Source organism: Pelophylax lessonae (genome assembly GCF_965119305.1).
Source record: "Pelophylax lessonae genome assembly, chromosome: 1".
Classification (NCBI taxonomy): Eukaryota; Metazoa; Chordata; class Amphibia; order Anura; family Ranidae; genus Pelophylax; species Pelophylax lessonae.
This window is the reverse complement of record NC_138768.1, coordinates 321,254,222-321,271,546: the sequence shown is the minus strand read 5'-3', so window position 1 is coordinate 321,271,546 and position 17,325 is coordinate 321,254,222. Positions and strand designations below refer to the sequence as shown.

The following is a 17,325-nucleotide window of genomic DNA, read 5'->3' as shown; positions in this document are numbered from 1 at the left end:
CTCCAGACAGATGGAAAATAGGGTTTCCATCTGTCTGGATTTCCCAGACAGGATCGGATAGCAGCGGGTGTCAGTGAACATGTCCCCGCTGACACCTGCTGCTCCATAGGGCTCCATGGAGCATCTGATCAGGTCAGCCTGAAAAACTGACAGGCAGACCACATCAGAAAGCCCGTGTAAAAGGACCCCAATGGTCTAATTGCAGCTCCCTTTGATGGAGAAGTATTAAGAAAAAATACACCTTTTTTAGTTTGTAGTATAAAATTAAATTCCATTTAACAGGGTCTTTAATAATCCAGACTGAGAAACTGGCACACACTTGGGTCTTTGTGGCAGGGGAGGACTGAGCCAGGGGGGCAATTGCCCCCTGGGCCGCTCTGATGTCCTGTAAAAAAGGCTGCACCACTTCTGCCGCAGACATGCCTAAAGGATTCCTGGTGAAGAGAAGTAAAAAGTCCCTACCACTGACATACTAAGTGCGGGTTGAAGACAAGGACAGAGCGCAGGCCTCTCTCACCAGCATGGATGGTGTAAATTGTGTCTGAGCAGAAGCTGGTTCCATGCCCCACTGGAGACTCTCCTCCCCTGTCCAGCCCCAACTGAATTGCCCCAGCTCCACCCAACCGCCCCCTGCTGGGCAGGTTGGGAACCCGGATTCATCCGGTGAGTAGAGAGTACCGGCAGCAGGGCTTCAGCCTGGAATATGGGGGTCAGGAGGAGACAGGGAAGAGGGAGAGTGGGAGGGGGCCAAGTCGCTGCACCATGGGCCTCTGGTTTGTACTTGTCCCCTTGGCCAAAAGTTGCCAGTCTGTCCCTGCTTTGTGGACACACCAGGCTGTGGTCACTGCTGCGGTTGGCATATAATAAATAATAGAATTTACTATTAAACATGTGTGTTTGTGCAGGCTATTCATAAGAAAGGTCTGCGGCCTGACTCGCAAGAGGCACTCTTACAGAATATCCAGGCCTGATGGCAGCAGTAGAAAGGTCCTTTATGGAGACTGAAAATAGTGGAAGGACCTGACTGTAGTGTTACAGAGTAATACATCAAATACTGGTGAATAAAATATAGCAAGTTACATCACAAATGGGAGCATTAATTACAGCCCAGTGGAAGACTTGTTTTATCACCTGTTATGCAGTTAGGCCAGCCTTTTTCAACCACGGTGCCTTGAGGCCTTTTTTTCCAGGGGTGCTTCGGAAAAATGCCTAAAAATTAATCAAAAATTGTATACAAGCAAGCAGACCTGAATAAGGACGCCATGCCCTCTGAAACGCGTTGTCATAGCAACCTTAGCGTCAGATACCAGCTGGCACTGCTCAAGGATCACTTGGATGTGTATCTGGATCGAGTCTCCCGGTGATTGGAGGATCCTCGTTGTGTGTGGGTGGCTTACACTGAAAACTTTGGCTGTCAGCTTACCCTGGATCCAGCCTGGAGCCCTTCACATGGGAGAGCCACTATAGTTTCACATAGACGTGCTTGTTCTCTGAACACAATGTGAGTGTTTAGGCCCCTTACACACTTGTGCGACTTGTCCTGCGATTTGGGACTGCAAAGTTGTACTCCATGGTTTCCAATGAGTACCGTTCATATCTATACGACTTCAAGTAGTCCCTGTACTACTTTGGGACGATTTTAATGCGTTTTGAGGTCCACAGACATAGGCATTGCTTCAAGTCCAGTCAAAGTTGCATCAAAATCGCAGCACAAAATCTCAGTTAAATTGCACGACTTTTAGGTCACATAAGTGTGAAAGGGGCCTAAGTGTTACTTTGTTATCTTTTAATTCTAAAGAATAAATGGTGTTGCAATAGGAGTCGGTGCGCTCTGTATTTTCTATTTATGTTTCAGCAGGTGGATGAAGCCTGCCTTTCAGTTACAAAAAAACACAGGTGTTAATTATGCACAATTACGACTTTCTAGACACTGGAACCCTAAGAACCAATGACATCAGTTGATAAGGAGTATGTCTGTTGCCTCCATAGCATCCTGTGCTCTTCTCCCTCAGCACTGGAGTGACATTAGCTGACTGATGGAGAGAAAATGAGAGAGAAGAGAAACATTGGAATACTAGTCAGTACCAGTGTGCAAAAGTGTATTTGCTTTGATAGAACAAATCACCTCTAACATTGAGTGTCCTATGTGTGGATGTTGCTGCATTAGCTATTAGAATAGTTTTTTTTACATTTTAGAATGGGGTGTCTCAAGACTGTCCATAATCTTAAAGGGTGCTTTGACTGACAAAAGGTTGAGAAACACTGAGTTAGGCATATGGCATTTTTGGTATTTTATTTTTATCAAGCTGTTCTGTGCTGGCAGCACACTGGACAGTCAGACCGCTACTGTCACAAACAGCACAGTAGCCCATGTTTTTAGCAGTTTGACCTGCCTCCTCCTTCTTAGTACTTCACAAAACAAGGCTGCTCAGGAAGTATGGATGTTGTTGATTTGAGTACTGAGGAAGGGATGTGTTGAACCTCTGGAGACGTGGATCCCTGTGCTCTGTGTAGGTGCAGTGGTCCAGCTCTGTAGTATACAGCACAGGGCAGCTTAATATAGGTAAACACCAACACATCATGCCACACACTTTAATTGTTATGCACCCTAACTGCATGACAAGTAATAATTGTTGTTCTTCTGTTGCATTAAAGAATAGTTGTACAAAGATGGAGTTACCCTTTAAACACATTTAGGGGTTTGTTTAAACTTGCTTCAAAACATGGCTTCGGACACAGCTTTTTAAAGCTCTCTAAATGCCAGTTAAAGCCCCTGTCACTAAATAAAATAGCTTACAGTCCTCTGTACACCTTGCGTTTGCTTTGCTTCAAAATTTATACCCAATGTCGTTTTAGTGGTGCTTCAAAGTGTCTTCAAAGCCTCCATAGAAGTCTATGACAAAGCTCACTTAAACCACAAGAAGCTTTTGAGAGGCTTTTTTTCAGCTTTAGCTTCTCTTTTTTTTGGAGAAATTGCAGGTATGAGATATCAACACACACACAGGGCATCTGCCAAGCTTAACCTAAGCTTCAAAAAAGCATCACCAAAGCATCAAAAACACATAAAAAAAGTATGTTGACGCAGTAGGCGCTTTAATGTGTGTTGAAGCTTAAGCAAGTTTAAATGAGCCCTTAAAGTGAACCTAAAGTAGAATGTCTCAGCCAATCAGGAGTCCCTCCATAGAGTCCCTCCAAAATCCCTCCATAGAATGCATTAAGATAAAAAAACCTTCTGACTTTACAACCCCTTTAAGGCTTGTTATCCAACTTAGTCCCTAGGGTGCTGTGAGTCCCTGGGCACTTTGATCTGAGCAAATCAACCCAGTTTCATGGTAAAGGGGACTGACCCCACAATTTTTGCCTCCTAGGTTTTACAGCTGGCCTTTGTGAAAAGCCAAAAATGAGAATCAGAATCAAGCTTTTGATCCAGCTAGATTGATATATGCATATCCGATTGTCCATGGATTTGGCCATCTGGGAAGATTGAACTGGATATTGTATCTTAATCACAGGCACTTGGAGGTGTTTACTATATGCTTCCAATGTAGATTAGGGATTTATTTTCTACTCCAGGTTTGCATTAATCATACCCTGATTGCATGACCTTTAGGCCTCATTTAGACTTGCAGTTAAGGGGGCGGCAAAAATGCACAGCTGAGGCTGCAATAGGCATCGGAGGAGGATGCTTACATGTCGCTGCAGCAATGCTTCCCTCTGCAAACTGGCTAAATTGACCCGACATGTAGCAATTGGCAGACGGCAAGCACACAGAATGCTATATTTGCAAGTTCATGGGGAAGAAATGCAAATGCCCCACAACTGCATGCAATGCACACTGTTGTGATGCGATTGTTGGCAAAAATGGAGTTTAACATGGCAGTGAGGAGGCATCGCAGCACTTCCTCACCGCCTGTCAGTAGCCTCTGGAGTGCGATTTGGAAGTGGATCGGGCATCAGAGGCAAGGGAGATTTAGACGCATATCTAAATCTACTTTTAGAAGTTACACTTGTGATATTAGGGATGTCAGTATATACTTATATCATATAGGCTTCCAGATACACTAACATGGATCTTGCACTGTGGGTTTTAAATGAACCAAGATCTCCCCGGATAAAGCATAGAAGCAACAACCTGTGTGAGAAAAAAATGTTACCGCAATAAAATATGACTATAATTGGGTTAAAAGATTGTGCTCATTGCCTGTTAAAAATCCAATTAAAAATAAGATAGCAGCAGTTCTTTTAGAAGAATGAGAAGAATCAGATTCCAAATGCAGGAAGACCAAGCAGGACTGGAGGAGCTTTCCTCAAATTTGACAAAGTGGACAGGTACACGGTTCTCGCAGGTTACATACACTATTCCTGTCATTCCTTTCTGGTTGTAGGTACAGCTTGGAGCGGACTGAGATTTTTGCAGCTTGCAATCTGTTAGCTTCAAGGATCCACTGCTCTCAACAACTGTAGAAGACACGTATGATGAACACATGGAACGCACTTTCCTTGCATCGGTATCATGGATGAAAGTGTTGCGAAATCTACAAGTATTCCTATTCAGCTTCCGTTCACTTATAGTGAGGTTGCAGTTTATGTTCTCTTGATCTTGAACAATGTGCTTGTCCTTAAATGTGTTGAAGTTCTGACATCTAATTATAGGTACACTGCCAAAAATGGCAAAAAGAAAGATGGCAAACCAACCCAATGACATCTTGATCTTGAAAAAAAAAAAAAAAGAAAAGACAGTCACAATCTGTAAGAACAGTCTGAACATTCACATGGCCAACCCTAGCATATGGCCAGAGCAGTTGTTAGAAATCATGGGGGTTCATACAGCCTACCTGACAGCCCCTCCCCCCCGAAAATATCAAATGATACTTTTGCTAAAATGCCACAGTCATGATACTATGCTTCGCGGTCATACCAAAAATGATACCCTCATTATTGATGCCCCCTGACATGTTTTTTTTTTTTTTTACTTTTTCAAATTGCTAAATGGCAATGTTACATTGTAATAAAGCTCAAATAAATGCAGCGCCAAAAGCTAAATAGTTTTAATATACCCAATCAGTGTGTAATAAGGCACTAATTGGGTATATTAATACCATTTAGCTTTTGGCGCTGCATTTATTTGAATTTTATTTCGTTTATGTGTTTAGTGAAAGACACTTAATGTAAGCCGCCATTTGGGTTTATCCATTTTGTAAATATGCACATATTTATCTTTTGATTGCACCGATTTATCATCTACTTCATATGTTACATTATGAGACTGCACTGCAAATGTGAGCCAAGTGTTTGGCTGGCAGTTGCAGAGGGTCCCATTGAACTCAACAGAGAGTTTGACAGATGATCCTGCCTGTTTAAGTCTGCAGCCTGCGTTAAAAATGTTGCATCTGTGAAGTAAAGCATGGCGGCCCCCGGCATGTATACAGCCCTGTCTAACTGTATTGTTAGGATTTGGGTGTGCAGCCAGGGATTGTGGTAAATCCACAGCTCGGCCACCCATGTGAAAGAGCCCTCAGGCCACATTCACGCTTGGCATTTCCTGAATGTGTGACAAAGTCCACAGGACTGCAAACGGGCATAGCGCTTGTGGTGTCATTAATTGTTAATTGGCACCCCAAATGCAGTTAGCAGACCTGCGTTTTTGTCATGTGGCAAACTTGCAAAGGTACACGCCTGAAAAAAAAAAAAAAAAAAAAAAGATTCTATGGTGCGTTTGTTTTACGTAGAGCAGCCCATTCAAGTGAATGGGGTGGGAGGGGGGAGTTTTCATTTCAGGACCCAGCAGACTCAGTGGCAAAGGCAGAGACTCTGTCTGCAGCTGTCCCTGCTGCATAATCGGGCCGTTTTTGGAAAAAAGTTGGCAGCGCTGCAGGGGATCCACAAGGCAAGGCAGCCAACCCTCCTGTTTGGCAGTTGCCTGGCCATTATCCACCGGTACAAGAGAGCTGGCTGTACTGCCTTATCAGTGAGCCGGCATATGGCCAAAACATCATTAATCTACTTGGTCTCACAAAGTTAACCACTTGAAGACTAGGCCTTTTTCTGACATTTGTTACCAAGTAAAAGTCTCTATTTTTTGCTAGAAAATTACTTAGAATCCCCAAACGTTTCACATATATATATATATATATATATATATATATATATATATATATATATATATATACACAGTGCCTTGCGAAAGTATTCGGCCCCCTTGAACTTTTCGACCTTTTGCCACATTTCAGGCTTCAAACATAAAGATATAAAACTGTACTTTTTTGTGAAGAATCAACAACAAGTGGGACACAATCATGAAGTGGAACGAAATTTATTGGATATTTCAAACTTTGTTAACAAATAAAAAACTGAAAAATTGGGCGTGCAAAATTATTCAGCCGCTTTACTTTCAGTGCAGCAAACTCTCTCCAGAAGTTCAGTGAGGATCTCTGAATGATCCAATGTTGACCTAAATGACTAATGATGATAAATAGAATCCACCTGTGTGTAATCAAGTCTCTGTATAAATGCACCTGCACTGTGATAGTCTCAGAGGTCCGTTTAAAGCGCAGAAAGCATCATGAAGAACAAGGAACACACCAGGCAGGTCCGAGATACTGTTGTGGAGAAGTTTAAAGACGGATTTGGATACAAAAAGATTTCCCAAGCTTTAAACATCCCAAGGAGCACTGTGCAAGCGATAATATTGAAATGGAAGGAGTATCAGACCACTGCAAATCTACGAAGACCTGGCCGTCCCTCGAAACTTTCAGCTCATACAAGGAGAAGACTGATCAGAGATGCAGCCAAGTGGCCCATGATCACTCTGGATGAACTGCAGAGATCTACAGCTGAGGTGGGAGACTCTGTCCATAGGACAACAATCAGTCATATACTGCACAAATCTGGCCTTTATGGAAGAGTGGCAAGAAGAAAGACATTTCTTAAAGATATCCATAAAAAGTGTTGTTTAAAGTTTGCCACAAGCCACCTAGGAGACACACCAAACATGTGGAAGAAGGTGCTCTGGTCAGATGAAACCAAAATCAAACTTTTTGGCAACAATGCAAAACGTTATGTTTGGCGTAAAAGCAACACAGCTCATCACCCTGAACACACCATCCCCACTGTCAAACATGGTGGTGGCAGCATCATGGTTTGGGCCTGCTTTTCTTCAGCAGGGACAGGGAAGATGGTTAAAATTGTTGGGAAGATGGATGGAGTCAAATACAGGACCATTCTGGATGAAAACCTGATGGAGTCTGCAAAAGACCTGAGACTGGGACGGAGATTTGTCTTTCAACAAGACAATGATCCAAAACATAAAGCAAAATCTACAATGGAATGGTTCATAAATAAACATATCCAGGTGTTAGAATGGCCAAGTCAAAGTCCAGACCTGAATCCAATCGAGAATCTGTGGAAAGAACTGAAAACTGCTGTTCACAAACGCTCTGCATCCAACCTCCCTGAGCTCGAGCTGTTTTGCAAGGAGGAATGGGCAAAAATTTCAGTCTCTCGATGTGCAAAACTGATAGAGACATACCCCAAGTGACTTACAGCTGTAATCGCAGCAAAAGGTGGCGCTACAAAGTATTAACTTAAGGGGGCTGAATAATTTTGCACGCCCAATTTTTCAGTTTTTTATTTGTTAAAAAAGTTTGAAATATCCAATAAATTTCGTTCCACTTCATGATTGTGTCCCACTTGTTGTTGATTCTTCACAAAAAATTACAGTTTTATATCTTTATGTTTGAAGCTTGAAATGTGGCAAAAGGTCGAAAAGTTCCAGGGGCCGAATACTTTCGCAAGGCACTGTATATATAGTGTGTGTGTGTGTGTGTATATATATATATATATATATATATATATATTTTTTTTTTAGCATGGGCATTTAGAGAATAAAATGCCGGGTTTTGCAATTTTTTATGCCACACGATATCTGCACAGGAGTTTTTTGAATGCAAATTATTTGGAAAAAATAAATTTTAATGAATTTTAATACACACAAAACCAGTTTAGAGTTACACAGTGGGTCAGGTTCTACAATTATTGCTCTCGCTGACATTCGCGGCAATACCTCACATGTGTGGTGCAATTTCTGTTTACGTATGTGCGTGTGACCAATGCCGATGTTCACCTTTGTGTACGAGCATGGGGAGTTGTGGGCACTTTAAAAAATATATTTTATTTTATTTTTTTTTTTTATCACTTTTATTGCTGTTATAGGGAATGTAAACATCCCAATAGCTAGTGACAAGTACTATTTATGGAGAGATCTGGGGTCTATTAGACCTCAGATGTCTCCTCTGCCCTAAAAGTATCTGATCATCATAAGATCAGTGTGTTTAGATGCTATACCAACTTAAAGTGGAGTTCCGTCCTCGGTGGTGAGTTTTAGATAAAAATACCCCCGGGACAGTCAGGGCTAGTGCATTCCATAATGGATAGCCTCTGTACTGTCCCGGGTCACACTTACCTTTCAGAAGAAATACTTACCTTTAAAATTTCTTCTCCAGCGCTGCCATCTCAGGTGTGGGCAGCTGAAGCCAGCGCGTCCTCTTCTGCCTCCTCTTCGGTGATGTCGGAGTCCCAGAATGCCCTGCCCCAGCCCCGTTCATCACTTCCGGTGCAGCCGCGGCATGCCCAGAAGCTGTTTAGCAGGGAATGCCGCGCCTGCACGGGAAGTGACGAGCAGGGCCGGTGCAGGCGCATTGACTCCTGGGAGCGATGACATTCAGCTCCCAGGAGTCATCGCAAGCCGGAAGAGACGGCGCGGGCCGTGGCCGCAGAGGGAGGAAGTGGTGAGAAGGTGAGTATATTTTATTCAAAAACAAGGTAAGTGAACAAAAAAAAAATTCGGGAGCTTCCATTTCTTTTTCAGGTGACCCTCAGCAAGCGGATGGCCCAAAATCGATTTTTTTTCGATTTTGAGGCTGGAACTCCACTTTAAGAATGGCAAAAAAGCCGGCCGCTGGCTTTAAAAAAAAAAGAGACCCGGCAGGCCTCATCCCAGGAACAACCGCTTAAAGCCAAATCACGTACATGTACGTGATTTGGCGTTCGGCGGGGAATGATATCCAATAGTTAGAGACAGAATTAGGATCACTGTAATGGAATTTTTCATGTTAGATGAATAGTAGTTTCCTATAATCCACTAAATGCAAAAGTAAGAGACTAGCAATATGAGCAGGTTGGGCTTTATCGCAATGTACAGTGCTGTCAATCTAACACTTAGCACTTGCTGACTGAAATAGAGAGGAGAAAGATGATTCCAGTGTGATGATGCTTTTCACTATCCAATCAACACACTAGGATTGGGTGGGTGACCAAGCTGTATTGCTTTACCTAAAGCAGTGATGGTGAACCTTGGCACCCCAGATGTTTTGGAACGACATTTCCCATGATGCTCGTGCACTCTGCAGTGTAATGGAGCATCAATGGAAATGTAATTCCAAAACATCTGGGGTGCCAAGGTTCACCATCACTGACCTAAAGTTACACTAAACTATGGTTTAGTCTATGTATATAACATACCTGACCAATGCCAATGAAAACTGCAAATCACTGAAGTAAACACCGCGCCACTTCAGTGATCTACACCTGCTTCTGAGGCCCACGCTGCACTTCTGCTTACTGAACACAGGAGGTCGGACGCTCAGCATGGGTACTATTCACAGAATGCTTTGCATTTTCTGAATGAATGTAAAGTGTTCTCTGATTAGACGCGGTGGAGTGCATGACATCACCACCCCACCTCTCCTCCTTGTTGAGTGGCCCACCTCCTGTGTTCAGTAAGCAGAAGTGCAGCCGTTCAGTGTGGGCCTCAGAAGCAAGTGGAGATCACTGAAGTGGCATGGGATCTACTTCAGTGATTTCCAGCTTCCAGGGGCATCAGCTAAGTATGGTATATGCAAAGTTGCATTTGTCCAAGATGGAGCAATGAGACTATGTATAAAATACCTATGCCTGGAATTCTTCTTTAACCACTTTAGCCCCGGAAGATTTTACCCCCTTCCTGACCAGGGGGTATTTTTCTATTCGGCACTGCGTGATTTTAACGGACAATTGCGCGGTCGTGGGATGCTGTACCTAAACAAATTTGACGTCCTTTTTTTCCCACAAACAGGGCTTTCTTTTGGTGGTATTTGATCACCTGTGTGATTTTTTGATCATGTGCTATAAACAAAAAAAGAGCGTCAATTTTGCAAAAATAACAATATTTTTCACATTTTTTTTATATGAAATTCCCCCCCCCAAAAAATGTAAAAATCAAAATTTTTTAACATTTTTCGGCCAATTTGTTTTATGCTACATATGTTTGGTAAAAAAAATCGCAAAAAGCGTATTTTGATTGGTTTGCCCAAAAGTTATCGCGTTTACTAACAAAGGGAAAGATTTTTGTCATTTTTGTTGTTTTTTTTTTACGCGTAATGGCGGCAATCTGCGATTTTTTTTTGCGGTACTGCGACATTGCGGCGGACAGATCAGACCCTTGACTGACATTTTTGACACTTTTGGGGTTACCAGTGACATTTCAACAGTAATCAGTGCTATAAATATGCACTGTTACTGTAAAATTACACTGGCAGTGAAGGGGTTAACTTTATTTGAGAGGGAGGGGCTGTGTGTGTCCCTAGGGGCGTGATTCTAACTGTGATTGGCTGTGGCTTGAGCTGTAGGAACAATGATCAACGGTCCTACATAGTAGAACCATATGATCAGTGTTTCTACAAGGGGAGAATGACAGGCGGCTTGTTTACACAAGCTGCCTGCCTTTCTCCCTCTCCCCCGACGATCGCAGAGTGACCGGCGGACATCGGGTCCGCTGGTCACACGCGCAGGGGGGGGGGGGGTCCGTGACCGCGCGGGAGAGGGAGAGCGCCTCCGGCGGCACGCGCTCGCTCCCCAGAGCCTCACAGGCTAGTGACGTTTATATACGTCACTTTGCCTGTGAGGGGCTGACCGCCGCATTATATCTACTTGCGGCGGTCGGCAAGTGGTTAAGGCAGCCCTTTCATTTTGATTATAGTGCATTAATGTGCATTCTTGTGTGTAGCAGCATTTATACAATGGAGCTGTACTGCCTTAGGCCTCATTTACACTTGCATTGCCCCTTAAGGAGAGAGTGATCCACGTTAAGTCACATTTCAGAGGGCATTTGATAGGCCCTACACCAACACAGCAATCACATGCATTGCAAATATAATCTAGACCTTAGTGTGTTGGGGTGCCATTCATTTCATCTAACACACATAACGTGCAATAACATTTGTTGCTGTAACGACCACCACAAACTGTATGTATACATATATGTGTATTTGAGCTTCAAATGTTTGAAGTTTATAAGCTCAAGTAAGCAAACATTAAAAGTGATTCTTGCATAATCAACTAGTGGCTTAAAGGGGATGTAAAGGCAGAAGGTTTTTTATCTTATTGCATTCTATGCATTAAGATAAAAAACATTCCGTGTGCAGCAGCCTTCCTCAGCACCCCCTAATACTTACCTGAGCCCCATCTCTGTATAGTGATGTCCACAAATGTCTCAGCCATCCAGGACTCCCCTCCTCATTGGCTAAGACACAGCAGCGGTGCCATTGGCTCCTGCTGCTGTCAATCAAAGTCAGTTGGTCAATAAGGAGAGGGAGGGGGCAGGGCTGAACCGCAGCTTTATGTCTGAATGGATACACATAGAAAGTTGCTTGCCGTGGGGGCATTCAACAGGAGGGAGGGGCCAGGAGAGCCAAAGAGGGACCCGAGAAGAGGAAGATCCAGGCTGCTCTGTGCAAAACCAACTGTACAGAGCAGGTAAGTATACCAGGTTTGTTATTTTTATGGAAAAAAAAAAAAAATGAGACTTTACAATCACTTTAATAGGCCACACAGTCAGCTTGAGAAATACTGATTCCACCCCACAGAATCAAAGAAAAGCAATGAAATTGGTAGTGGAAGATTATCAATAATTTGTAGATTCAAGCAGAATATCCAAATGATTGGATCAATATGCATATGGCCAGCATACTATTCATTCAGTTGCAGATTAAGCCCCCCTTTAACATGGAGTAGACATGGGCATCCGCAGGACTTTTTTCAGGGGGGGGGGGGGGGCATCATTTTAAGGTCACCCATGCTCCGCCCCTTTTCAACAATGTCATAAAGGAGAGGGGCTTAGTCATTATACTTATTTTGAGTATTTATTTTTAAAGAGCAAACAGCAGCATTTATTTTTAAAGCATCCGTTAACCTAATAAATAAATAAATAAATCTTGTTCCCTTAAAGCATGTTATATAGCACAGTGCTTTGCTGTGTAATTTGGCCCCTTCTATCATCTAAAATACCTGGCTATGTCCTCCCCTCTGTAATCTGCCCACGGTATACCATGGCTGCTGAGCCCTGACACCATGGTCAGTCTACATGCCTCCGTCATCCGCAGCTCTCCTGTCCTCCTCTGTCCTCTCTGCCCCCCTACCTCCCTGCCTGTCTGCTCCTGTGTCAGTGACCGCCCAACCTCCCCTCCTGCTGCTGTAGTTTAATTTAAAGTTTCATATCATGTCTACAGTCTGTTTAATATTCCTGTGTGCCCCTGTGTCTGTGTTTTATAAAAATACGCCATTCTGTACTAGTTTTCAGAGCGCCACTCACGTGACCCTCCGCCTTTCTCCTCCTCTCCCCTTCCCCTCCCGAATGACATCAGTGAGGAATCCTCGGACCCACCCGCTGCAGGCGAGAGAGAGCCGACAGATTACGTGAGCGGCGCTTAGCCCTCTGAAAACCGGTAAAGAACGGCTTATTTTTTAAAACACACACAGGATTATAAACAGACCAGACAGGATGGTATAAAGTGGCTTAACAACCACTTGAAAGGGGAAGTTGAGATTCCGGGGGGGCATTTGCCTCCCCTTGCCCTTACCTGCGGACGCCCATGGGGGTGGATTCAAATTAGATCAGCAGGGGATCTGTCTGCTGCTGCTGATCAGAGCAGGCCGATGACAGGTCCGTGTCCACATAGTTTAAGTGTTCTATGGATCGGCAGGAGTAAACGGACTCTGTTGTTTGTTTATATCCGACTGCCCTCCAATCTGTTCCACCTCGATAAATAGGATAGATAGGATCCCCTTCCTTTTTTTTTTTTTATAGTGAACCAGATCAGATCCGTCTAAAACACTGACAAGTGGACCTTACCCTCAGTCCACATCTGTGCGTGTGGCTGCGGGTATCGCAGCGATTCCCACACGAGCAATCACCCGCAGTGAAAACGCACTGCTCTGCAGAACGGCATGGGGCTGCCTTTTATTCTGAATGGTACCCCAAGGCATGTAGAATCGCAGTGCCTGTGCGGAAACTGAGGAAAATCGGGAATTTCCCTTCAGGCCATGTATTTGAAAAAGCGCATGCACTTTTTTTTTCCGGAAAAGCAGGCACGCCAGCCTATTCACTTGAAAGGGCTGCCATGCCCGTGCAAACGGGGCAGGAAAAAACACTAAGGTGTGAACATAGTGTTAAAGTTGCATTGTAAAGATGTGGGACCATTTACTGTACAACTTTCAAACCCTTGATCCAGGAGACCTAGGACAATTGAAGATAGAAGGCTTCTTCCTTTGACACCCAGTGGGTAAGAGGGTTCCCTAATGTCAAACAGTATGAGTTCGGGCACATGGATGCACCAACACCCACAGGGATGTCAAATTGGGCTCCCGGGCTCTCCCATTCCTCTGGAGAGCCTAGGAACGCAGGAAACAGCTTCCACAGTGAAAGCAGGAGGAACTCAGGGATTATCTGTTCCCTGATCCCTCCTGCAACAAAAGACCCTGGAAGCATTTGGTATTGCGGCACTTCTGGGGTCACAGCTGTCATACCTGTCATCTGTCCATGCTTTCACAAAGGCCTTGTGATAGCAACAAAGTATCTAAAAAATGAATTAAAAAAAAGAAAAAGAAAGAATTAGGCCACATGCACACTGAGCATTTGTTCAACACCTTTTACTCCTGGCAGGAAAAAAGCAGCCTAACCACTTCATTACCGTAGAACATCAATGGACGTCCTTAGGTTGAAGTGGTTATACTGGGACGATGCCTATACCTGCAGGCATCATCCCGGTAACAAAATTTGCAGTTAGTATTTCCCTTTATGGCAGAAGGGATTCGAACAGCCACTCGATCGCTTCTGCTGGTGGCAGAAGGGGATCCACCACAGAGCCCAGGAGAGGCCAGAGCAGAGATTTGGGGTTTAATAGACCCCAGATCTCTCCATAAAGAGAACCTGTCAGAGCCCATGCTGTCACAAGGCATGTTGTACATCTCTTGTGATAGCAAAAAAGTTAATACAAAAAAATATATCACTAAGGAGAAAAAAAAGTTGCCCGTGCTTACGCGTAAAAAGGCATTCAAAGTGTTGCCTATGGAGAATTTTAAGTACCGTCGTTTGGTGCCATTTCACTGGCGGTCACATTTTTAAAGCGTAAAATGTTAGGTGATTATTTACTCAGAGTAACATCATCTTTTAAATTTAAAAAAAAAAAAAAAAGGGGTAATATATTGTGTTTGTATGTGAACAAATTCATTAATGTGCTTCTTGAACCCAAAAAAACTTTGTTTGAAAAACTGCCACGTAAATTGCAACCCTCACCATTTTATTCTATGGACCTCTGCTAAAAAAAAAAAAAAAAAATGTAATATTTATATATATATATATATATATATATATATATATATATATATATATATATATATATATATATATATATATATATGTTCTTATATATATATATATATATATATATTTGTATATATATATATATATATGTGTGTGTGTGTGTGTAATGTTTGGGGGGGTCTAAGTAATTTTCTAGCATGCGAGACGTGTCAGAATTGGCCCGGTAAGCAAGTGGTAAATAACGTGGTAAAAACTGCATATTGCAAATGTTTTTATGTGTGTTCGCTCTCGTATACATGTGAATGCATTCTTTTGGCCAAAATATTAATTTATTCTGGCCATTAGAATGCATTAAAGCTCAATCTCACCTAAACGTGTTGAGCGTCTATGCGCGTTCTGTGTTTTTTTCTGCCAAAAAGCTCCTCTCCTGTACGTGCTGGTGATGTTTTTTTTTTTTTCTGCCTGTAAATACTCCTCTTCTACATATGCCTATAAAATGCACACATAGACTGACCAGTGTTTACAAGTGGCATATTTTAAGCCCAGTGTGCATGAGCCCTGATATAAAATACAAAAAAAAATGTTAAAGCATCCCGGTCACCCCTGTACACACTCCATATAAAAAGTGCAGCGTAGGGCAAGCATGTGTATGTAGATATAAATTGTGCCACCCAAGTGAGTTATCATAACGAACGTTGAAGTGAGAGCAATCATTCTAGAACCATAATTTATAGTTAACTCTAAACTGGTAAACAGTAAAGGCTTTTAAAACGTCATCATAGAGAATTTGGGGGCACCATTCATTTTTGCAACAAAGGAAGAGGAATCAGCACAAGGGTCACATCCTACCCACAATAAGTTATCATTTTTGTTTTTGGCTGCACTTAGGCTTTAATAATTTCCAATTATAACCCTACAGCTCGGATTTGGAGGCACATAACAGGGACAAGTGCACACAAGCTGTATTCAGGGATTTATGCTCACACAAGTATGGCGTATACCTGTATACAGCTATTACTAGGAGTGGCCATGTGCTGCAGCTTTGCCTCTCGGGTGCAGAAGTATGCTCATTATTTACTTTGTACAGTTTCAGGCTCCCATGTGCAGGAGGCCTAAGGCTGGCCATACAGTGTACAATTTTCTTATTCAGTTTCCTTTAGATTTACCTTCAACTATGTAGTGCAAGAGCCTGCCTGATTGCATACAAATGGAAAATGTTCAGGTCTGACCTCATCTTGTATGTATTGGTAAATCTAAAGGAAAATTGTGCAAGACAATTGTATAATATATTGCCAGCCAAAGGGGGTTAACTACACCAAAAATATCAGATTATCTTAGTGTTTTGTAAACATTGTTAACAAGAAATACTACAATGTGTAAAAATACTATAGCAAGCTATGGGTGGCCATCTTTTATTGTTCCCTCACTTCTTTTCAGCCGGAGGACACCTTTGTATCACACACACACACACACGTATTTACACATACACAATTATCTACGTTTGTAGGACTCACTTGTGGCTACGTAGAAGCGAATACTTCATATGCTGTGTAGGGGTCCCCAGATCTTGATGTCTTGTTGTCTTCCTCTGCACAAGTCTGTCTGCTGTCACTAATGTAGCATTGCACAGCACACATCTGTTCTAATTCATGCCTGTGGCACCAGAGCAGGACCTCCTCCCATGATGAGTCACTACTAGTGATATTTTAGGACTTTCTAGGATAGGACTTCCTCTGTATTCCATGGATAACACCCTCTAGTGCCAGGAGAGAGAAAAACCTTCTCCACAATAACATACTGCATTACATTGTTCAATCCATATTCCCAATTTACTACAATGACATCGATGCACAGCTGCTGTTCCGTGAAAATTACCTACCCCGTGAGAAAAACCTACCCTCGTCACTTCCGGTTCACCCTCAGTGTGTATAACGCGGCCGTTACATTAAACCAGCTGCCCTACAATACGAATCATCTCCGCTCCTTCCCCTGACACTTCACTGATGTCGGCTAGTAAATATAAAAGCGGCGGCGGGTGTATGAGAAGATACATAACGGAGCCGCCAGCCGCTTTTATATTTACTAGCCGACATCAGTGAAGTGTCAGGGGAAGGAGCGGAGATGATTCATATTGTAGTACAGCTGTTTTCATGTCACCGCCGCGTGGGTAGGTTTTTTTCACGGACACCCTAATACTTTCATCCTACTGCGCATGCCCTGTAGTCAGCTCCTAATCTTTTTCATTAGGTCTCCGGGGCTGTGAGCATGCGCACTGCTGCGCTGCTCAGCTGTTCATGCCCGGAAGTGACGAGGGTAGGTTTTTCTCACGGGGTAGGTAATTCTCACGGAACACCTGTTTGTAATGTTATTTTTAGTTATTTCCATTTATAAATAATATTGATTTACTGGTTTATAAACCCCAAGAACAAAACAAAACATAATATATTTCAGCCTACTATTCCTTAGATGTGGTGGCTGCATTTGTTTTCTTTTTCAGAAAGAAATACATTTCTAAATACATTTTCCGCAATACTGAAATATACCGCTTTCCAGAAATTGGGGGTGATTTACTAAAACTGGAGAGTACAAAATCTGATGCAGCTCTGCACAGAAACCAATCAGCTTCCAGGGTTTTTTTTTTTTTTTGTTAAAGCCTAATTGAACAAGGTGAAGTTAGAATGCCCATATAT

At 42.8% G+C, this 17,325-nt stretch overlaps 1 long non-coding RNA gene across 1 annotated transcript; it reads right to left on the bottom strand.

Annotated features, from left to right (window-relative positions):
• Positions 1 to 4,057: 4,057 nt before the first annotated feature.
• LOC309545111 lies at positions 4,058 to 16,228 on the bottom strand. Its single transcript, XR_014224871.1, has 2 exons — positions 16,150 to 16,228; positions 4,058 to 4,711 (listed from the first exon to the last, which is right to left on the bottom strand). It is a non-coding gene; the product is annotated as an uncharacterized lncRNA (long non-coding RNA).
• Between the last annotated feature and the right edge of the window lie 1,097 nt (positions 16,229 to 17,325).